Here is a 25,533-nt window from a genome sequence, read left to right as displayed (position 1 = left end):
TACGTACAGATACAGATTTAGCTGCAATTTAATATCTTTCTGTCCCCTAAATGGGTGTTTATTGAATAGCAGAATAGAACAACAGTATCCAAAGGGTGTATCTCACACATACAGATACAGACTAAGCCGCAATTTAATATCTTTCTTTCCCCTAAATGGGTGTTTATTGAATAGCAGAATAGAACAACAGTATACAACGGGTGTATCTCACAGGTACAGATACAGACTAGGCCGCAATTTATTATTTTTTCCCTAAATGGGTGTTTATTGTATAGCGGAATAGAACAACAGTATACAACGGGTGTGTCTCACACGTACAGATGCAGACTAGGCCGCAATTAACCTTTTTTCCCCTGAATGGGTTTTATTGCAAAGCGGAATACAACAGTATGCAATGGGTGTATCTCACTGTAACATATGCAGACTAGGCCGCAATTAACTTTTTATCCCCTAAAAGGGTTTTTATTGCAAAGCAGAATACAACAGTATGCAATGGGTGTATCTCACTGTAACATATGCAGACTAGGCCGCAATTAACTTTTTATCCCCTAAATGGGTTTTTATTGCAAAGCGGAATACAACAACAGTATGCAATGGGTCTATCGCACTGTAACGTATGAATGAAAATCTGAAAAATAATTGTCCCCTTAATTGGTGCTTGTTGAATAGTAGATTTGAAATGCAGTGTCTAAACGCTGTAAGTCACAGTAAAATATGAAGGAAAAAAGTTTTTTTATTTTTTAAATGCAGAGTAGACACATATGCACTCAGCTTGCATGAACACACCGCACGCATAACAGGTTGGATACTGTTGTTGTTCTATTCCGCTATTGAATAAAAAAACCCATTTGAATGAAAAACTGAAAAATATTTTTTTTCCCTAAATACTGAAAAATTATTATTTTCCCCTTACATTGGTGCTTTTTGAAGAGCAGGTTAGAAAAGCAGTGTCTGTTTGAACAATGTATGTCAAAGTAAAATATGAAGGAAAAAAGTGTTTTTCTTTTTTAAATGCAGATTAAGCAGACACATATGCACTGAGCTTGCATTAATGTGCAGCACCGCACGCCGCCCACCCAATCATCACAGACTGTGTAAAATGTTGAATTTAATTTGGAAATCAAGGTCCCAGAGTTTGGAGGAAGTGTGGAGAGGCATAGAATCTAAGTTGCATGAGGTCCAGTGTGAGTATTCCACAGTCAGTGATGATATGGGGAGCCATGTCATCTGCTGGTGTTGGTCCACTGTGTTTTATCAAGTCCAAAGTCAGCGCAGCCCTCTACCAGGAAATTCTAGAGCACTTCATGTTTCCCTCTGCTGACCAACTTTATGGAGATGCTCCTTTCATTTTCCAGCAGGACTTGGCACCTGCCTAACACTGCCAAAAGTATCAATACATGCTTTAATGATCATGATATTGATGTGCTTGATTGGGCTCTTTAACTCTCTCCAAAATCAACATAAAGCATTTGGCCAGAGTTTCACTTTATTTTAATCAGGAATTCACTGCACAAAAAATAATTTACTGGTTGTCAGTGAATATTAGAGCTGCTTGAAAAGTCCTTTTTCCCCTTCCTGATTGGAATTCCTCTTTAATTAGTAACATTTCTTTTGTCTATCATGAATAGTTAATTACATTTACATTACCATCTGACTTGATTTTTCTCAAAGCCAGAGGAAAACAAGTTACAAAGCTACTTTTGTGTCCTTGTAATCAAGTTCGTAACACTCATACACACAGGTTTTACAGATCTTTTAATTGTAAATGCCACCAATTGCTGCCATGGCCCGGCTTTTGCTCTCATTTGTAAATAATGCAGCGACTCTGCTTCGATAGATACGTTTCCAAATCATTCCAGTGGGATGGTACTATGAAATTGCATGCACTTTATTAATGAATAAGGATAAAATGGAAAACATGATAATTAAAAGATAAGTAACAGGAGCTTTAAATGATAACATCATCTAATTATACTTAAAGCAAAAATAATTAAATGATACAATAAACTCTTTTCAAGACGTTGTTCCAATTATCCAAAGACTGCCTAAAAGTAAATCAAGAAAACATTACCTTCTGGAGAGGAGCACAAACACCAAATAATTGAAAACTTTATAGTATATTTAGAATTGATGAATGAAACATGAGCAGATTAGAAGCATTTGGAAATAATCTTTTTAAATGTTATGACCGACAAAACATAATAGCAAGAGACATTTAAGCATAAGCTGCAATTGCATTATTTGTGCAGAAGAGGGTTTTTTTTCTCTTTTAGTATAATGCGCCATATTTTAATATTTTATAGAAGAAATTAGCCTGTTTTGCAGATGTAGTATTAGTTTGCTGAGGAGAAACTTTAAAGGGATGTTCATAGAGTAGTTAAAAGTAGTAAAAAAATGTCAAAGTTCAGAGGTTTTGGTAGGTGTGCAGCCTCTCTCCCTTTCTATTTGACCTCTGCTTGGAGCAAATCAGGTAGAGAGCACTGATCTAGCAGGTAGATGACTCTACATTTTTATGGAGGGACTTTATTTTACTCCAAAACTTATTTCTGTAGTTGTTAATAGTATAACCAGCTACCCTGTCTGTTAGGGCTAGTTAGTTTAGTCCTTTAGTTGACTCCTCTCTTCTTTTCTCTTCCTCTCCCATGTTCTTTCAGTAAGCTGCTAGCCTTTATGGGCTGAGAAGATCATTGTCTCTACATTTCAAATGACCTGTGAACATCCCATGTACTGCATTTTAATAAGTAAAACTATGTTGGATTAAACTGTCGTGCCTTATTGGAGAGCCCAATGCTTTTTTAGCCATAATTCTCTTGTGGGTCACAGGGGTGCACTTAATTTTGATCTCCTGTGACCACATGTCAAGAGTAGCCTACAAAAATATATAATCCAATGGTGCATTGCTTGGGCTCCTCTCCCCAGTACCTCCCTTTCTAGCATGCTGCCGATTTTAGTGTACATATCAGCTTATTGAGACCTCTCCTGATGAAACACTAACCGCAAAACGCGTTGAGGACTCACATCCAGACTTTAACATTATGAATATGATCTACCTTTATTATTATGTCATGAGTGGAGGACATGATATTCATGAGATACTGCTGGATGTGAAATGGTGTCTTAGACTGGTGATGTCACACTTAACCCAGTAATGTGTTTTAATATTATTTTTAACATTTGTATAAAATAAAATGTCATGATGTTATTTATTGTGTGGTTCATTCCTGTGATTTTCACCTTTAAAATCCCAATTTTTTGTTGAAATTTTTTTATGGTCTTATGGGGATGTGGTGCACGGTGCAGCCCTCTGGAATTTATGCATAAAACATTCAAAAGTCACCTTTGTTGGCATTTTTAAAATAGGGGTAAAGTTATTCTGTATGTCACAATGCGTAACAAAAAAAAGGGTTAAATAACATTAAAATCTACACACATGTTGTGATTTACTAGTCAATCTATCCTCATCTATGATCATAAGTTAATAAAATAGGTAAATGTCACAACACAAGCAGCAAAAATTAGATACCTTTGTAGGATTTTCGGCAGTAAACTTGTTTATTGGGATAAGTTAGTGTAGTGCTACCCTCGCAGGGGCTGCTGAGATACAGCGGTTCTTTCCAAAAGTGTACAGAGGCCGCCAGTGACCCAAGCAACAGTCCATTCACTATGGCTCCAATAAACAGTTTAGGAATTGACTTTTTATAGTTTATTGGTTGTAGAAATTGTAACAGGAGAGGGATTGAGGCATGGGATACTAAAATGCTTAGTAACATTGATCAGAGGACACCCTTCTCCTTATGGATATGGGATAGTCCAAGGCTTCACATCTGAAGACCATGAGGTAAGTCTCTTTGGCATCTGGTTACCCCACATGACTGCACAGCTATAGGTAACCACTGCAATTTTAGGGTGGTGCACAATCAAAGGGGGCCAGTTAGGGTCTTTACTCACAAGTCTACAGGACAGCTGCCTCATTCCAGCTTCCTCTAGACCCAGTCCAGTGAGTGAAGCTCTCCCGACCCGATCTCCTAGTAGAGAAATACCACATTGAGCTCCAGGATAATCCCAGGTCTCTAGCCCTGCCACAGCTGAGATCCATCAGAACAGCAACTCAGTCTATAGATTACCTCAGAGGTAAGCAGCCCCTTGAAGCTTTCAGAACTTTCCCTAATGAGGAAAAGAACAGTCTCCCCAGGATTCCAGACTATTTACCACCTTCCAGATCTCTAGGCACACCTCCCTAGAGATTGTCCAGGGCATGATAAATAGTAATTTGAATTTCCTGCCCTAAGCTCTGGAAACTTCTTCCAAAAAGAGGGGAAAACAATCAAACTACCAGCCAGTTAAACCATTAGCAGACCAGAGCAAGTGATTACTGCTCCCTTGATTAAAAAAGGAGCCAAAAACTAGATTTACCTAGCAGCCCACACTAGGAGGGTGCTACAATAGCAATTCCAAAGAGCTTTAGGCCTCATGTACACTGCTGCTCCTAAACATGAGTTTAGGAGTTTTTGGCTTTTTGTTTGCCAAAGCCCCTGAACTAAACTTAATAAAAGCCTAGGTGTCTATGTACATAATAAGTGCACTGTTGGATATTAATATATGCCAAGCGATATTAATCCCATTGTGCCAAATAGCACAGTTCTCAGCTCTTTTGTATAAGGTAATGGCGCACGCTCAGCAGTACCCAGTAATGCGGACACACGGGCTGTTATCACATTGGATGTTTGATAGAATGTCCTGCCTAAAGCATTGAGCTCCATTTACTTATGGGACAACACAGGGATAACAGCAGGAAGTGATGGCTATACAACATCAGCCAATCAGTTCCAAATGTACAGTCACATGACATAAGTTACTCACTTAGAATCAGTCAATGACACACCTGTATACATTCAAATATACAATATAAAGGGGCAGTACACGATTGTGAACGAGCAGAACAGTATGCACGGCTTCCCGCTGTTGGTGCGTTGAAATCCGCTCACCGTAGTTAACAATAAAACCCACATGTAGCGGAATTCGTGCCTAACACTATACAATGAAACCCAGCGCGTAGACCCATTAAACGCTGCTCTGATCAAACTCGTGCATGCACTCCCGCCACTGATACTAGCATGAATCCCACTCAGCAAGGCTCAGAGAACAACGCCTAATATGATTATACTACTGTTCCCATAGACACGAGGCTATCTGCAGGGAAAGAGCAATGCTGTTTTCACTATGGTGATCTGGCACAGTAGAAAGACATGAGTGTGTATCCCTTTATAAAGGCAGATAGATATGAAAACGATATTGACTTTACAGAGCAAACATATCCTATAGCACATTATACAGGGGCCCCCACTTGTGGTCATATCCTTGCTGCTTGATCCTTGAACTCCACACCGCAATACACATAGATCTCTACCGGCAAACAGACCTGCGTATCACGCATGGAGTGTTTGAGTGTTCGCTGGCGGAGATGTCTATGTATAGCGAACGCGTCTACACATCTAAAGGAAGGTTTTCACTGCCAGTAGTCTTTCTTCAATGCGGGTTTGCCCATACACGCTCTAATGAGCGTATTGCAAGCAAACCAACAACAGCAGCCATAATGAAAAGCTAAATAATACACATCCTAAAAAATGTCCACACTAGTCCTAATATAATGTCCACAACAACATGTAGCCTTAGAGAAGGGATAAGCAGAGATACTGTATGTCTATGACTTTGAGTCTGAGACAAGCTGAAAATAAAAATAATTCATGCTTATAACATTATGGCCACTCCACTGTATAACGTAGCTTTGTGGATCAATGTGGCTGCTTTTCATCAATACCAGCACTGATAATTACCATTAACCATTTGAGTCCCGGTGCCATTTAAAATGCTGCAGGGACAGCAGCTTGTTGGCAGCCCTGATTCGCCACCAGCTCTCACCAAGGTGACCAAGGGCACCTCCCTTTTTCTTCCTGGGATTTACACCTGTAAAGCGAGAAACTCATATTCTCCTGGCATGAGTCCCACCTCCATTGCAATATTTACATTCCCTGGTCTGAAACCCACCTTCATGAATAAATGAATGTCTACACAAGTAGCTTTTTAATAATTTTACAACATGTCAACAGCTCTGTACAGCAGCTTCTTCATCTCCACATGAGTAGCAGTACAGTACATAATAGTGCACTAAACTTAGAAAATCCAGCTATCGCTCCCACAGTCTTCACTGTGAGTCACCCTATTGTGGGTCCTTATCCAGAGTTTCTTTATGGCCTAGCCACAACATGCCTTCTCCTTTAAAGGCTGCAGACCTACATAGTATATATCAGGGTAGCCGGTTTCCATACTCCTTCTACCCAGCACTCCACACACTCTAGATTAAAAAGGGGTACATACTCCTTCTACAACCGCACCCAGGGAAGGGACCTCACTAAAATAGGATTAATCCCTGCTTACAAGCTGATTTCTCTAGTGCCATTTCCTGCTAACCTAACCCCTCCTTTCCCCCCTGCACTAGCACTGGAACGCCTGCTTCCACCCAGGGACCTGCACTATGTCCAGGAGCTGAAACAATCAACCTCTGGCATTCCAAGGCTTCTACAGATTGCTCTATAGAAGTGTGTAGAAGTGAGCTTCTTATTGGTCTGTTAAATATACCATTGAAAACGTTTTGTTTTATTTTTTTGATAAGCAACAAAAATCTGTTAATCTGCCAGAAATCCAGTGAGCCCCTGACTTCCTGTGTTATTTGGAGTGTTATTAATCCTACCTGGTTTACCTCTGGGGACTACAGAAAACCTCTTCTCTATGTTATGGAGAAAAACAGGTGTTCTTTAGTCCTAACACACTCCCTAAGGTGACAACCCTGCTTCTCCAAAGATACAGTACAGTGTGTGAGTGTTGTTACTTCAGAACAAGAAGTGTGTTTCCGGCAGGATAAGAACGGGTAAGCCACAACATATTAAAGTGGAACTTTTGTCAAAAAATTAAGTCCTGCTAGATCACTTCAGGCTGGCCCATTTTGCAGGTATAGCTATGTAAAACATTTAAAATAAGTGTCTATACTGTTTAAAATCCAGTAATAGACTATCTCATCCTACTCTGCACATTCTCAGTTGCTTTCTATAAGCATTTTAAGGCACTTCTGAGTTTGTAAAGGCAGATCTGCTGACAGCCTTAAAGCAGAATTAAACCCTCCTATCCTTTACAACCAAGAATGCTGCTTCTGTTTAAACTGCAATTGCCATGGTGCTGCACATGTTATCAGTTATGACACCAGTCATTTGATGATTTGACAGTTTGGTTGAGGACACAAGCAAATGTGACAGTTAGCAATCCCAGCATTCCAGGAATGTAACTGTTTTTGAAAGCGTTAAATCAATGGGTTTAGTTCCACTTTATGATTTACTGCTGTTTGGGGGCTCTGGGCTTCAGCAAAGTGGCAGCTTCCAGCAAGAAGCAAGTTGTTATGGGTAAAGTTCTGCTTTAAATGTTTATTCTTTGGTTTAGATAAACTTTAATCATCTTATATGGGCACATAGACGAAAGTTCCAGCTTCACTAAGCTGAGAAGAGGCCTCAGGGCCAGAGCAGCTTTCCCTTATATTTGAATTAGTAATTGTGTGGTAAAAATTCCTCAGAATGTGCTTGAATCCACAAAAAGGAGAGAAGAAAAAGTGCCTCCAAATGTAGACAGTTTACAGGTTTATTAGGTACAATAAAATACAAGCGACAACTCACATAGAGTGAAGTAAAACAAGCTAATCATGAAGGGCAGTCTGGGATGTTCACGCTGGATGTCTGTAATGTGGAATGGCAGGGTCCGCTGCTGCTTGGAGGAGGGCAGGCAGAAGTCCTCAGGTGGAAACCAGAGCGGGGGGTTGAAGCTGGAGCATGGCATGGACCGCAGTACATGCAGATGATGTCACCAGAGAGGGGAGGTCACAACGTGTTTCCGTTCCTGGGCATGTGCACTCCTTCGTCAGGCAAGAGAGTGAAGCAGGGGTAGCTTTATTTATAAAGAGGCACCGGGGCTAGCAGGGTCCTAGTGCCTGCCATGTGTGGTGGAGGAACCTAAGCTAGCAGGGTCCTAGTGCCTACTATGTATGGTGAAATATAGAACCAGGTACTACATAATTGGGGCAGCATTTACAATAAGGATTATGGTGGGATAAGGATAAAACCATATACCTATACAAGCGATTATAACATAATATGGACTAACAAAAATTACTAAAATCAAATCAATCGATAAAAGATAGGACATAAAAGGATCTGAGATAGATGTATAGATAAAATATTCATATATGTAGAGTAAATATAACAAACATGACCTCAAGGGGGTGGGCCCATGCAATAACATACAGAACACTAAAAAAAACAAACAATACAAATAAGAGTACAAAAAATGTCACATCATAGTAAGAAACTTATAAAAGTAATGCTCTTATCATGGTATATTGTGGCATAGTGTGAAAAGGCAGGAAACCACATCATGGACTGAGGAGAAATGACAATTATGTCTATGGGGAATAATACCATATGGATTTAAAAGATCCACAAAAGATTATCCCCACATCAGTATTGTTTACCTTTTACTTTATCTGCGAAGATTTTGCAGTTTTATTTGACATTCTAAAATGCTGAAAGAAATAAGACTTTTCTACCCAAGGAATTGATATTCCTGGGGAATTGCCATACCAGAGCCCCATGGAAGAACTAAACGCTCTATATTTGCTAACCCATAGCAACTCGTTCAGTTCAGGGTTACTGAAGTCATAGCCAAGAAAAATGGAGTAGCTTTGCCTTAACGGTTACGCTCATAAATCTCCTTATCAGAGATATTCGTTTCTTACAGATGATTTTTCTGGGCTTATGTAACATTTGCTGGATGTGATATGCTTGGGAGCAGTTCTGCTATGTGGCTGCTCTCGACTTTCCCCACATACAGATGGAACATATTATATATATAATCAATCTCAATACTCATTTGTCCTTTCTCTTATTAGACTGTGTTAATGTCTATGTGAAAGCACCTCAAAGACATTTTACAATTATTAATTGATTTTCTGTCTTGTTTAGTGGTTGTTCTAAATTCTGGCTAGATGTTGATTGTGCGCTGATACAATTAATTGTAAAATTGATATATTGATCTTTGTTTCTATCTTGAGCATGCACTACATTATGCTGATGTGGCTAGAAATGCTCCTATGTCTCCCTTCACATCAATTAACCTGACCAGTTTATGGGTGCGATAGATAATGCTGTAACCACATTTACTAATCTTCTTGCTGTGCAGTATTTTAAGATATAAAGTACTGCACATTTAAAGTGACACTAAACTCTGGTTTAAAAAAAGAAAAATCTATTCAAGTATGTATTCTTAACTCTGAAAAGTACCTTCTATTGCTCTGAACCCCCCCAAGTCCCCAAATTCTGCTGCTGTGATCTGACTTCTGGACAGAGGGTGGCTATGTTCATTCTCCATGGTCCCTGTATGTAGGAAGATAACCACCCTCTATTGCTCACTTTTGAGATGGACTATGGGTTTTGTAATGTGCATGGAGCAGTGCACATGACCACAACTAACCTCCACTGCTCATTCCAAACAAACGGAAGTCAGGAGGGAAAAGGAGAGGTTCCAGAGCTCATGGAGACAGAAAAAACACAGTAAGAAATTTCTTTCGAAGGATAAAGATTTTATTTAGTGTCACTTTAACCACTTCCTGCAAATCGACGTAGGTCTACGTCAGCTGCAAGAAGTTGTTGTACCGGGGTGATGCCTGCAGCTAGAGGCATCATCCCTGTACCATTTTTTTAGAGCCGGCGGTCGGCTTTCAGGCGGAAATGACCGATGCGGCTCAGGTGCCGCTTAATCGTTACCCCAGTGTTTCTCCCGCCACCTTCAGCTGCTCTGCCCGGGTCTCCAGTCCCACCGGGAGACCCGAGCAACCAGCCGACATGTCCGCCGGCTCGTTGGAGTCCTGATCAAAGCTGGATGCAGCTTTGATCGGGTCTCCGATGAGGAAACCCGGAGGCAGCATCCATGACGTCACGTCCGGGTTACTCGGCTGCTAAAGGCATCGAATTTAAAAAGTGACAGTATTCAAAAATTCAGTTTTCGTCATTTTCAATACATTGAAGTGTAGTGGAGGGGTCTATGGTCTTTTAGACCCCCGATCCCTCCATAAAGAGTACCTGTCACTACCTAATGCTATCACAAAAGATGTTTACATTGCTTGTGACAGCAATACAAGTGATTTGATTTATTTATTTATTTTTAAAAACCTGTGCTAAAATTAAAAAAATAAATAAAATAAATAGAAAAAAATGTAACCGCCCCTGTCGCCGTGAGCTCGTGCACAAAAGAAAACGTATTCGTAGTCGTGCCCGCAAATGAAATTGCTGTTCAAACCACACCTGTGAGGTATCGTCGTGATTGCCAGAGCGAGAGCAATAATTTTAAAAATAGAACTACACTCTAACTCTAAACTGGTAACCGTTAAAAATGTTTAAAGTGTCGCCTATGGAGATTTTTAAGCCGTAACATGTTGGGTATCTATTTACTCGGCATGACATCACCTTTCACAATATACAAAAAAAAAAATGGGCTAACTTTACTGTTTATTTTTTTTTTAAATGCAGTGAAATGTAATTTTTCCCAAAAAATGGCATTTGAAAGACTGCTGTGCAAATACCAGGTGACAAAAAATATTTTATTCTCCAGAGTCTTTTCTAGAAAAAAAAAAAAAAAATATATATATATATATATATATATATATATATATATATATATATATATATAATGTTTGGGTGTTCTAAGTAGTTTTCTAGTAAAAAATACTGATTTTAACTTGTGAACAACATGTGTCGGAGATGGGCTCGGTCCTTAAGTGGTTAAATGGACCTAGTCACTAATTTAAAAAACTGCAGGTAAAAGCACAGAAAACTTCAAGTATGTTAAATGCTTATTTGCAGCGCTCCTTCTTTCCTTAAAGGTTAAGTTCACTTTTTAGGAAGAAAAAAAATACATTTGCAGATAAAAAAAAAAATGTGCATTTATTTTTCTTTCTTTTTGGAGCCTGTAAAGCCTTGCACCAGAGATCAGCAGATTGCTGGTGCCATGCAAGTTTTCAGCAGATCTACCAGTGTATCTGTGGGCCCGTACATCCCATATGGGCAAGCAGATACTATCTGACAGGAAGAAAGAATGAACTACAAAGACTACAAGCCGACCACGGCAAAGGCTGGCAGACCTTGTAGTTTGCCATTTCCAGGACACTGTGAATGAGTGACGTGGCCGAACGGGCAGAGCCCCTCTTGGCCACTTTTTTATAAATTGTGACAGCTAGCGAGTGGAGGAACTTTGAGAAAATCCCCTAGGCACTTTATTAGGTACACTTGTTCAATTGCCTAGTAACACAAATTGCTAATCAGCCAATTACATGGCAGCAACTCAATGCATTTAGGCATCTAGATGTGGTGAAGAGGACTTGCTGAAGTTCAAACTGAGCATCAAAATGGGGAAGAAAGGGGACTTAAGTGACTTTAAATGTGGCATGGTTGTTGGTGCAAGTGACGTCACAAGGGGCGGGATCTCCAGGTGATGTCACCTGATGACCACGCCCCCTGGCTATATAGGAACTGGCAGACACCAGAGCTGAAACAGCGAAGGGAGCCAGCTTCGGAGAAGGAGCATTTTTTTTTTTTATTTTAGCCGGGCCTCAGAGGAAGAAGACATAGGCAGAGAGAGAAGACATAAGTGGAGGGAGAAGACTGGAGAAAGAAGACATCAGCAGAGGGACAAGACCGGAGGAAGGAGATATCGGTTGCGGAACCGGAAAAAAAAGACATCGGTGGTACCAGAGAACAAGAGCGAGAAAACACGTTAGATCTATGACGGGGGACATTCTTCATTTTTTTTTTTTAATCAAACAGTTCTTTATTAAACAAAAAAGGTGCAAATAACAGTAACAGGGTAATGCAGTAATCCACAAATAATTAGCCAAGCTATGACCAGAACAACAGGGTATGAGTATCAAAGGACATATTTGCGAGTACATACCCAGAAAAGTAACCCAGACAAGTATCAATGGCATGGAACAACTACACAACAGCGTGAGGCGTGAGGACTGAGGAACACTGTGAATGGCCTGCGGACCAGGGAACTACGTAGGGGAGGGGGACGGGAGACCGGGTCCAATACACGTCTCCGGGGCCTGGGTCCACCTGTCCCATATCTTAGTAAATTTCGTGGGACATCCACGATGACTATATAGAAGTTTCTTATACGGAATAGTGGCATTAACCTCCCTCAGCCAGTCATGAAAAGCAGGAGGTCTATCTCGCATCCAACTTCTCGCAATCAGCTTTCGGGCAGAGAACAGGACCTCATGCAGAAAGATAGTGGTATACTTATTCATGCTGGTGTCAGGAAATATACCCAATAGACACGGCTTGGGGACCAGTGAGAGAGGAGAGCCCATGGTGTCATGCAGGAATTTAACTATCTGTGCCCAGTAGCCCTGAACCTCTGGGCAGCTCCACAACAAGTGATAAAAAGTTCCCCGCTCCCGTTTACACATAGGGCAGGTGTCTGAGGTGTCACGTCTGTATTTGGCTGTCAGGATGGGGGTAAGATACGCACGATGAAGGATATATATTTGCGTGAGACGGTCGGACAATTTAGGGGAGGCCAGTTTACAAGTATCCAGGGCGTCGCTCCACTCGTCATCCTCCAGGGCTCCCACATCCTCCTCCCATCTAGCCTTAGGGACATAAGCCAGGACCATGGACGCCGGCTCGTGCAACATAGTATATAAGATCGAAATGAGGTGACTAGGGTCCGAGCAGCTAACCACTTCCAGCACAGGAACTGGAGGAAGGGCAGGGAGAGGTTGAGGGAATTGTGTCTGGAAAGCGTGTCTCAGTTGAAGATATCTATAATGCATATGGGGGGGAAGATGGAACTTGTTGGAGAGGGACTCAAAGTTCCTAATATTGCCATTTGTGAGGAGATGAGACAAGAATAAGATTCCGTGTCGTACCCACACATGCACATCTGGTATAGTCTGGAACTCAGGAAGGGAGGCATTACACCACAAGGGGGTGTATTCGTGAAGGTCCGGGAGGGCCAGCTTGCTCGAGACCACATCCCACAGCCTCCGATAGTGATACAACATTGAAGTCCTGCTGTCTCTGCTATCTGCCCCCCGTATACCCGAGACTATGAGAGACAGTGGATCTGTGAGTGCATGGGCCCGAGACGGTGCAAGGAGCGCTAGGAATCTTTCCCTATCAGAAGAATTAAAATGGAAAAAATGAGACAGCTGCGCTGCAATATAGTATAAATTAAAATCAGGGAGAGCCATCCCCCCTAGATTGGTAGCATTCTTCAGTTTCCGCCAGGACAATTTGTGCCTGGAGGATCCCCAGACAAACGGTTTAAGGAGAGATTCCAATTGAAGAAAATACCGGAGTGGGAGATATATCGGGGAATGCCACAAGACATAGAGCAGTTTTGGGAGTAACACCATCTTTATCAGATTGATGCGTCCCATGACCCCCAATGGCAGTCTAGCCCAAGTCTGAGTCCGTGTTTTAACCATGGAAAGGAGAGGTAGTAAGTTGTCCGGGACATAATCAGACGCTCTCGTCGTGACTTGAACTCCCAAGTATTTAATGCGGTCCACCCTACACAAGGGGAACTCAAGGCTGTGGGGGACCGACGAGATATCGTCGATGGGCAGGATTTGGGACTTATCCCAGTTAATTTTTAAGCCCGAGAATTGGCCATAGCGGCCAATCAGGGACAGCGCTGTATGGAGAGAGGCCTCTGGGTCCGCCAGAAATAGCAGTGTGTCGTCCGCGTACATGCTAATCTTCTCCTCCAAAGGTCCCACGCGAAGGCCGCCTATATCCGGGTGGGTCCTAATAGCAATGGCTAGGGGTTCCGCCACCAGAGCGTATAACAGTGGGGACAACGGACACCCCTGTCGCGTCCCTCTACTAAGAGGGAAAGCAGCAGATGTCCAGCCGTTGGCCAACACCCTGGCCACCGGTGCCTGGTACAGAACCTGCACCCAGCGGACAAAATGCGGGCCAAAGCCAAACCCCTCCAGGCATCTCCAAAGAAACCTCCACTCCACAGAGTCGAAAGCTTTGGCGGTGTCCAAGGACACCACCACTCTGGCTCCCACATTATCGTGCGTGGCCTGTAAATTCATAAATAGCCTTCTCAAATTAAAGGAAGTGTTCCTGCCGGGCATGAAGCCCGACTGGTCGGTGTGGATCAGAGAGAGGATGATCTTGTTGACCCGAATGGATAAGAGTTTCGCCAAAATTTTCACGTCAACCTGGAGAAGGGATATAGGTCTGTAGGACTCTGGACGATGCGGATCCTTACCGGGCTTAGGTATTAGAATCACCAGAGCCTCTCTCATGGATGGGGGCAGAGCAGAGGTCTCAAAGATATCTGTAAACAACGCCAACAATCGTGGGGCCAAGTCTTCAGCGTATGCTGAATAGAATTCTATTGGGAGGCCGTCCAGGCCGGGTGATTTGGCTCTCGAGAATTGCGATATGGCCTCCACGATCTCCTCCACCGTAAGCGGGGCCTCCAAAGACTCTACCTGCTCGGCCGACAATTGGGGGAGTTCTATAGAGGCCAAAAAAGCATTCATTAGAGAATCATCCGCCGGGGCCACAGAAGTGTAAAGATCCCGAAAAAACTCCCTGAACAAATCAGCTACCTGCTTAGGATCAGCGGTCAAAGAACCCTGTGGTGAGCGCAACTTAATCACCACCGGGGGCCTATCTTCGCAATGCACCAGATAAGCCAAGAGCTTACCCGCTCGCTCCCCGTGCTCAAACAGTTTCTGCTTTTGGAAAAATAACTTCCTACGAGCCCTTTCGTATTCCATCTGCGCTACCACCCTAGTCACCAGTTTAAGCTGCGCGGCTCCCTCCGGTGTTGGAGCCGCCTGGAAGGCCTGCTCCGCCGCAGCCAGATTGCGCAGAGCGCCGTTATAGCTCTCCACAGATTCAGCCTTGATCTTGTTGATTGCATGTGTTAAATGGGATCTGACATGTAGCTTAAACATTTCCCAAACCACTGAAGGGGAAGCAGAATGGTCATTCTCCGCAAAAAACTGTCTCCAGACCGATGACACATCCGCCTCCTCAGGAAGAAGCCCGAGCCAATGTGGGTTAAGCCTCCACGCCGGGGGGGGACGGTCACGGCCATAACTAATCTTCACCCAGTAGGGACAGTGATCCGACAAACCCCGAGCCGAGAAACCAGCGTCCAACAGGCGTGGGAGGAGGGAAGGGGAGACCAGGATAAAATCTATGCGAGACATGGACTGACGAGCAGAGGAGTAACAGGAGTAGGCCAGCTTATCAGGGTATGTAGCTCTCCAGGTATCAAAAAGGTTAAATTCTGTCAACAGTCTAGCAAATCTAGTCGAGGTGGGTAAGGGAGAGGACGGGGGCACCGTATGAAGTCTGTCCAAACTAGGATTCAGGGTATTATTAAAATCCCCCAACCAGAGTACCGGTATGTGGGGGTTTGACATCATAAAATCCAGGCCCTCCATAAGGATAGTAGAGGAAAATGGGGGGGGCACATAATACGCCATAAGTAGGAAAGGTTCCCCATACAGCAGCACAGAAAGAAACACAAATCTACCCTGAGGGTCTACTAGGGATCCCCGGAGCTCAAAATGTACAGTCTTGGCCACGAGTATAGCCACCCCCCGCGAATGGGAAGTGAACATGGAATGGAACGTCCAGCCAATCCATGGGCGACGGAGTGCCATCTGAAGTCTGCCCTCAAGGTGGGTCTCCACCAGCACCACCACATCTGCACGCTGGCTTTTAAGAGAGGTAAACACTGCCGAGCGTTTAATCCTGTCGCCCAGGCCCCGGACGTTCCATGTTAGAAATTTAAGTTGGGCCATTAATTGTTGGTAGCAGCAAGCTGCGCAGGAGCCCCGGGAGTCCCGTGGGACCCACAATAATAAGAGTTACAATGCATGTTAGGGGAGTAGCCTCGGTCAGGCACAGAGACAGTTGTTCCATAAAAATTGCAAATAGCCGTAGAAAACTGAACAGGGTAAACAATACACATTCCCACAGATACTGATCAATTGTGAACAATAAAGAAAACAGTACCCCCCACCCCGCCCTGCACCAACCCAAACATGTGCGGGCATTCAAATCCCATATCCAACCACAACAGAACCCGGACCTGTAAAACTTAAGAAAATAAGGACCATAAGAAAAAACCCCCGCACAAAAATGAGGGGAAAAACAGGTCCAGCATCCGGCCCAGGAAAACAACAGCCTGAGCATACACCCCCACCGTCCACACAGACAATGGAGGAGTGGTTGGTGCGCAGCTCTGCCTGACACAGAGCCCACGGACGAAACTTCGCTGGGTAGCAAAGGCACAATCGTAGGAAAGCTAGAAAACTGGGTAAGGAGTACCAAAAGTAAGGAAAGAGGAAGAAAAAAGAAGAAAGGGGGAGAAAAAAGTAGAGAAAAGGGGAAGAAAAGAGAGGTGTGGTAAGAGAGAAGAAGAAGAAAAGAGGACTAGGGCCCACCGGCCAAAAAACCCCATGGGCAGCAGTAATCAACAACACATATGGAGTCATAGGAGGATAGAAAGGAGAAGGTAGAAAGAGAGTATGATCACCGAGGCGAAAAAGGAGGGGAGAGAGAGACACAGAGATATAAAGGCATACATGTGAGGATAGCAAGGCACATAGGAGAACAGCGCGGTCCCCTTCCAGACCAGTGGATGGTCCGTGGACCGGGCAGGATAAAAGTGAGGAAGTTCAAGGCAGCACAGGAGCAGTCATAGTCACCTTCCAGACAAGGGTATAGGATACGCAACCCGGAGAGGGAGCTGCCATGTGAGAGAAATTGCCAATAAGTCGGTCACCAGCGGGTAGCAGAGAAGAGGTAGGGGGGGAGTTCAGTTCCGAGCGTCCAAGCGTTCCAGCCACGATATGGCAGCCTCCGGATCATCAAAAAAATGAACTCTGTCTCCCCCCTCCACTCGCAAACGAGCCGGGAACAACATAGCATATTTTATGTTCTTGACACGTAGTCTACGTTTGGCTTCAAGAAAGGTCTTGCGCTTTTTCTGCACTTCGGCCGAAAAGTCGGGGAATATTGCAATCCGTCCATTTCCATAAGGGATATTGCCCTTTTCCCTGTTTAAGCGCAAGATGGTGTCTCTATCCCGATAGTTCAACATCTTAGCAATAAAGGTGCGGGGAGGCGCCCCCGGAGGAGGAGGTTTCCCCGATAAACGGTGGGCTCGTTCCACTGTAAATGTGGGGGAGAAGGCCTCACGCCCATAAGTATCGGTCAGGAGCCGCTCCAGGAAATCCGCCGGGTCTCTGCCCTCTGCCCCTTCCGGGAGACCAATCAGCCTTACATTACACCGCCTCAGTCTATTCTCCATGTCGTCTTGTTTAAGCAAAAGCTGGCTCACCTGGAGCTGGAGATGATCAGAAACATGCTGCAGGGGGGGCAGGGAATCCTCCACTCCGCTGATCCTTTGTTCAGCCTCGCCGACCCGGTCACGCACCTTCTGTAGGTCCTGGCGGATCAGGGAGATGTCAACTTTGATCTCCTCAATTTTGGCCGTGAGGGAGGTCTGGCAGAGCGAGATCGCATCCAGAACACGGACCGTGTCCGCAGTCGCCAAGCTACCTCCCGCACCCGCCTCGGCGCCATCTTGGGAAGAGCCATCCTTCTCCTGTCGGCGAAATTTGTCGAGTTTAGCCACGGTGTCCGTGGGTTTCTTCGGCGGCGACATGGTGCCTGAGGTACTAGGGCACAAGGAGGGTGCCGTGAAGCCAAAAGTAAGGCCCGGGATGCAGGATAAATGGGGTTAAAGGATGATCAGCCGGCGGAGCTCTAGTCACTAGCGTCCTACTCCATGCCGCTCCAGGCCACGCCCCCGACATTCTTCATTTTTAATAAAGTACTTGTCAAAAACTGTCTCTTGTTTTTTGTAACACTACACTGTTTTTTTTTTTTCTAGTAAATGGGTAGGGGTAAAATGTACCCCATACTCATTCACGTGGGGGGGGTTGGGAGGGGGCGAGATCTGGGGGTTTCCAGATTTTGATAAGCCCCCCACAACCACCCCCCCCCCCAGGGTTGTCAGGAAGAGGTCCTTATCCCCATCAACATGGGGAAAAGGTGCTTTGGGTTCAGAGCCCCCCTACCCCCCCCATGTTGAGGGCATGTGGCCTGGTATAGACCAAGAGGGAGCTCAGCGCTTGCTCAGCCCCTCCCCTCCCCTTTCCTGACCTGACAGGCTGAATGCTAAGATAAGGGTCTAGTATAGATCCTGAGGGGGCTCCACAATGTTTTTTTTTTAAATTTGGCGTAGGGTTCGCCTTCAAGTTCCTCAGAGCACATGGATGCGACTTACATTCAAATCAATAGGCTTAGATGCGGACTTGGATGCGACTTACATTCAAATAATTGGCCTGGAATTGTGCCCAAAATGGAACAAAGTAGTGAAGGAACATTTGTCAAAGTTGGACAGAAACAAGTCGGACCAGTTAAGACTGCTCTCATAGGGAACCATTGATTTTGACATGTCATACAACTTGTGCTCTAGAAGTTGGAGCGCATGTGAGACCAGTGTGAACTGGTCCTTATAGGCAAAGAACACTACATCAGAGGCAGGGCTGGACTGGAATAAAAACCAGCCCTGAAAATAATTTCATACCAGCCCCATAGCATTATTATACCAGCCCAATAGCATAATGTCATTTTTTTTTTTGTTCATAAAAGGGAAAACCATGCATTTTAAAGCACATTTGAAGAATTTATTATATATAGATAAGACAGATATGAAAGCACATTGGAATTTATATATACTGTATATGAGAAAATTCAGGTTAAAAGTGGTGAAAGTGGAGCAATCCAGAGGGACCCCAGGAACTCTGGGAATGTGTGTGTGTGTGTGTGTGTGTTTGTGGGGGGGGGGGGTAATGATACAAAGGGAGCCTTTATACCAATGCCCTCTTACATTATTGTATTCACTTCCCCCTTACATCACTGACCCCCCCCCCCCCCTCAGACTGGTCTGGTGGCATTGTCCCTGACCTCCTCTCAGGATCTTCATGCAGCACTCAATTAGTCGGCTCCAGCTTGGTGGCTCTGGTTTTATCCTATAGCCTCCTCTCAACAGTCCACATACGTCTGACTTCTCCTATGACCCCCATCCCAGTGGCATTCCAACTCATGACTCCCCTCCAGGCTACCCCACAGAGACTGCAGACATTATAAAAGACAAGAGATAGTCAGGGGCTGCAGACATGGTACAAGAGATGGTCAGAGACTGCAGACATAATACAAGAGATGGTCAGAGAATGCAGACATGATACAAGAGATGGTCAGAGACTGCAGACATAATACAAGAGATGGTCAGAGAATGCAGACATGATACAAGAGATGGTCAGAGACTGCAGACAAGATACAGATGTTTAGATGTCCCCCCACAGAGACTGCAGACATTATAAAAGACAAGAGATAGTCAGGGGCTGAAAACGTGGTACAAAAGATGGTTAGAGACTGGAAACATGATACATGAGATGGACTGCAGACTAGGGATGATCGTACGGTTCGGGTCGACCATCGGTTCGACCAGAACATTGACTTTTCGAAACTCGGCCGAATTCCGAACTTTTTGCTGAAAAAGTTTGGAATTCGGCAACCAGAACCGACCAAAATGCAATAGGAAAGGAACTGGGCTTTAAAAGCCCGTGATTGGACCAGAACCATCAGTAAAAGCCAATTGAGGGGGCAGGAGGATGCTAGGAATGTGATTGGAGTGACTAGGGGGTCCAGAGGCCAATCAGTAGTGAATACGCCCCCCAGTATATAACATAGCCCCTCCAAATCTCTAACATTGTAATACAGGGATGTGGAAGAGAGTGGAAGCAATTCTGTTACTCCTACTGCAAAAGTGTCATTTAGCAATTATTAGTGTGAGGAAAGAGATATCTAGTGTAGTTAGGGTACTATTTTCCACTATAGTTAGATTTAATAATCTAGTTTCTGTAGGGAAAGTGTTAAGTGTCAGGGTGACTGTAGTGTAGTGTAGGGTTAACTGACTCTGACTGCTATGGCAGGGTGACCAAACCCTTCCATGTCAGGGTGACCTCCATAGAAAAAAGATTGTTTGTATTAGAATTGCAGTAGTGGCTTCGCTACTTTCAAACCTGGCTGTTTTTCTTGCAGGAGTTTATTGGGCTTTTTTGGGGACGTCTTTGGAGGCAGGCATGACATCTGAACTTCTGTGTAGGGGTATATATACACACACATGTGAAAGTAGCAGAACCCTATGCCTGCGCTAATTAAATAATTTGCAGGCATAGGGCATCGCTCCCATCACACCTATATGTGTGTATGTGTATAAATACATATATGTGTGTGTGTATATATAGCCCTATAAAGAAGTTCATGTGTTATGCCTGCCTCCAAAAGACGCCCAAAAAATGCCCAAAAAAACGCCTGTAACAAAAACGCCCAGGTGTGTTGTTGCAGGCGGTTTTTTTTTGGCATTTTTTGGGCGTCTTTGGAGGCAGGCATAACATATGAACTTCTGTATAGGGGTATATATACACACACACACACTTATATGAATTTATACACATACACACATATAGGTGTGATAGGAGCGAAGCCCTATGCCTGCAAATTATTTCATTAGCGCAGGCATAGGGTTCTGCTACTTTCACACCTATATATGTGTATGTGTATATATACATACATGTGTGTGTGTGTGTGTATATACCCCTACACAGAAGTTCAGATGTCATGCCTGCCTCCAAAGACGTCCACAAAAAAGCCCAATAAACACCTGCAAGAAAAACGGCCGGGCGTGAAAATAGTGGAGCCACTATCCTGCTCTACTGCAAACAATCTTTTTTTTTTCTGGTTCTGGACATGCTACAGAGCTGAAACTTCACAGGTACACTTTTTTAGACCCCCCAGACACTAAATCCAAAGAAATCTCTTTTTTTTTTCAATAATTTTTTCAATAATTGTCTCTCTATCAAAAATGACAATTTCTAAGAACTTTTTTTGTGTGATTAATAGTCCCTGGGGCATGACCCAGAACCCTAGGCACTTTTTAGGGGCATTTATTGGGTTTTAGGGCTTCAAAATGGTGTTTTTTGATTACCGAAGTTCGGGTCTCATTGATTTCAATGGGGTTCTGAAATCCGGGCCAAGCTTTTGGGAAGTTCGGGTGTTCTGGTCGAACCGAACTTTTCAAAAGTTCGATCATCCCTACTGCAGACATGATACAAGAGATGGTCAGAGACTGCAGACATGATATAAGAGATGGTCAGAGACTGAGGACATGATACAAGAGATGGTCAGAGACTGCAGACACGATAACAGAGATGGTCAGAAACTCAGGACATGATACAATAGATGGTCAGAGACTGCAGACATGATACAGATGTTTAGAGACTGAGGACATAATACAAGAGATAGTCGGAGACTGCAGACATGATACAAGAGATGGTCAGAGACTGCAGACATGATACAAGAGATGGTCAGAGACTGCAGACATTATACAGGAGATGTTCAGAGACTGCAGACATAATACAAGAGATGGTAAGAGACTGCAGACATAATACAAGAGATGGTAAGAGACTGCAGACATGATACAAGAGATGGTCAGAGACTGCAGACAAGATACAGATGTTTAGATGTCCCCCCACAGAGACTACAGACATTATAAAAGAAAAAGACAAGAGATAGTCAGGGGCTGAAAACGTGGTACGAAAGATGGTTAGAGACTGGGAACATGATACATGAGATGGTCAGAGACTGCAGACATGATACAAGAGATGGTCAGAGATTGCAGACATGATGTAAGAGATGGTCAGAGACTGAGGACATGATACAAGAGATGGTCAGAGACTGCAGACATGATAACAGAGATGGTCAGAGACTGAGGACATGATACATGAGATGGTCAGAGACTGCAGACATGATACAGATGTTTAGAGACTGAGGACATAATACAAGAGATAGTCAGAGACTGCAGACGTGATACAAGAGATGGTCAGAGACTGCAGACATAAATACAAGAGATAGTCAAAGACTGCAGACATGATAAAGGAGATGGTCAGAGACTAATATTGGACGGACATCTGCCGGAGCGGTTCGCAAACACGATCAGCGAACTCGCTCAAATGTTTTATTTTAATGATAGGTGAACATGATAAACCTCCAAGTCACACAGGCAGAACAACGCCATCAGAACCCACAAAGTCACACTCAGGGCTCTCACCGTCCAGCCTCTTCTCCTTCTCCTCTCTCCTCACAATTGTCCTCCACTCCACCTTCCATCATGCCGTCCTCACGTTTTTCTAGAAAAAGGCAGGCTTCTGTGGTCCAAATGTTCAAACGTAAAAAAATGTTGACGCCGGATAACCCTCTTGCCCAAAGGTTGACCGCTGGCTTGTCAGAACTAATAGCCCGCCAACTATTGCCATATAAACTGGTGGCCTTTCGAAAATTTGTGGCCATTGGAACACCACTATGGAAGGTCCCTGGAAGGAAATATTTCTCGCAGAAGAGCATCCCAGAGCTTTATGGCCATGTTCAGCGGCAAGTGAATGTATCTCTGGCACACAGTGTCAGTGCCAAGATACATCTGACCACAGACACATGGTCTAGCAAACACGGGCAGGGAAGGTATATAACTTTTACTGCCCACTGGGTGAACCTTCTGACGGCCGTCAAGCATGTAACCGTGGCACCCATGTAGATTTGGTTTTACCACCACGAATTGCATGCAGGCCTGCCTCTTCTTCTCCTCCTCCTACTCCATCCTCCCTCTACTCCTCGGCTGACTCTTCCTTTTCCCCTGCTACCGTCTCTTCCCAATATCCCCAGAACCTATTCCACATGCCAGGTGAGACGTTGCCATGCTGTGCTGCGTCTGTTGTGCCTGGAAGCCAGGAGCCACACTGGTCCTGCACTCCTTCCAGCTTTGCGTTCACAGGCAGATCAGTGGCTAACACCGCTCAATTTGACAGTTGGTATGGTAAAGTGGTGTGCGACAACAGGGCCAATATGCTGACAGGGCAAAATTACACACGTGCCATGCATGGCACATGTCCTGAACTTGGTCGTGCAGCGATTCGTTGTCAAATACCCTGGGGGCCAGGAAAATCTCGGCCCATTTCAGAAGATCTTACACAGCCATGGCTCACCTTGCTGACATTCAGCGGCGACACAAACTGCCCGTCAGACGTCTTATTTGTGACTGCCCGACGCAATGGAACTCAATTGTATATGCTTGATAGGCTGCTCCAGCAGAAACGTGCAGTTAACGACTACCAGTACAAACTCTGCGGCAGGATAGGTTCTGGGGAGCTTATGTTTTTTTCACTGCGCCATTGGCTGCTCATGCGCGATGCATGCAGACTTTTGCGGCCATTTGATGACATCCCCAAACTGGTCAGTCGCAGTCAGGGCGCCATCAGTGACATCGTACCTTACGCCTTCTTTCTGGAGCGTGCATTGAGTCGTGTCATTGAAATTGTTATACCTGAAGGGTTTCACATGTACTGTCACTTTAAGGCTGGCTCCACCCAGGAGTGATGACAAGGGTCAAGGGGCAGAGTGGCCATCTTGGAGACACATGTAGAGATGTATTGATATACAGAGCTGTCCTGTAATGCATGCTGGAATGTACAGAGAGTTCTGAATAAACAACCGTTGTTCCAGACCAGAGTCCCGTGTCTCTCACAACACGGAGAATATAACAGTGGCGACGAGGATGGGATTTACAAGGTTACTATCCGTGTGAGAAAGGAAAGGAAGAAAAAAAAACTCTGGATTGTCAGCTGAATACACCCACAGAGCCCAGCAGGAAAATGTCATTGATCGGGACATTAAGTGAATTTGATGGGGAACAGACATCGTGGAGCTCCTGGATTGAAAGATTAGAACAATATTTCTGTGCAAATGTCATCCCAGGCGACAGGCAAGTAGCAGTATTTCTGACAGTGGTGGGTGCTAGGACATATGACACTCTTAGGGATCTCCTTTTTCCTGAAAAACCAGCAACTAAGACTTTGGCAGAGCTCCTGACACTGTTAGGGAATCACTTCCAGCCTAAACCACTAGAGATTGCAGAAAGATTCAGGTTCTATCAGCGGCAGCAGCAGCCAGGTGAAGATATTAAGGCTTATGTGCTCGCTCTTCGCAGACTAGCCTCAACCTGTTCTTTTGGGGAGTATTTACCAACTGCACTAAGGGATAAGTTTGTCATGGGACTAAATAGTGAGTCTAGCCAAAAGAGACTGTTAACCGAGAAAGACCTTACCCTTACAAAGGCAATTGAGATAGCTTCAGTGATGGAAATGGCTGTGAAAGATACAGAGGCATTGAACCCCCAGAGTAGATTGAACCCCCAGGTTAAAGAGGAAGTTTTCAGAACAGCAGTCAAGCAAACTGCAGCTAACGGTAAATATAGACTCTCATCAAGCCGGGAGTCAGCTTGCTACCGTTGTGGGAATACAGACCATGATCACAAAGTCTGCCGGTTTAAGGATCAGCTCTGTCATAATTGTGGAAAGGCAGGCCATCTGAAACGAGTCTGCCGTAGTAAGAAGGTGCGAAATAAACAACCTCTGAACACCAGGACAAAGGCATATATGGTGGGAAGATATACATCGTCATCTGAATCAGAGGATGAGGAAGTGCTCCACAGATTGGACATACATCATATGCATTCAGCACCCTCAGCAATGACTGTAGAGGTAACCGTGGAAGGAAAGAAACTCAAGATGGATGTAGACACAGGAGCAGCAGTTTCAGTTATCACCCAGAAACAATGGAGAAAACTTCTGATCCAAACAACTGTCCGTCCAACACCAATCAAACTGCAGACATATTCAAAGCAGATACTCCACCCGCTGGGGTACGTGGAAGTACAGGTATCCTACAAGGGTCAGACGAAAAGAATGCCATTGTATATCCTAGAACATGGGGGACCCCCTCTTTTTGGGAGAGACTGGATTGCTCACTTTGGCATGCCAGACATCGCCATTAACCCCTGCAACACCGTGACCATCACATCAAGAGATAACGAGGGATGGGTGGAATCCCTGAAACAGCGATTCCCGCAAGTCTTTGATCACCATTTGGGAAAAATAAAGCATGACTGTGTGAGACTCAGGCTGAAACCCAATGCCCAGCCTAGGTTCTTCAAAGCTCGGAAGGTACCTTTCGCACTCCGAGCAGGTGTGGAAGCTGAACTAAGCCGGCTGGAGGAACGGTGAAGCCGGGCTGAAGGTGTCATCTCAAAGGTAGAGCACAGCGAGTGGGCATCACCAGTTGTACCAGTAAAGAAAGCGAATGGGGACTTACGCATTTGTGGCGATTTCCGCATGGCACTAAATTCTCAACTGGAGATAGACCAGTATCCCCTACCCAGAGTAGATGACATTTTTGCCTCTCTTGCAGGAGGTCAAAAGTTCACCAAGCTTGA

The sequence above is a fragment of the Pelophylax lessonae genome (assembly GCF_965119305.1).
Source record: "Pelophylax lessonae genome assembly, chromosome: 3".
NCBI lineage: Eukaryota > Metazoa > Chordata > Amphibia > Anura > Ranidae > Pelophylax > Pelophylax lessonae.
This window is presented reverse-complemented; position numbering follows the sequence as displayed.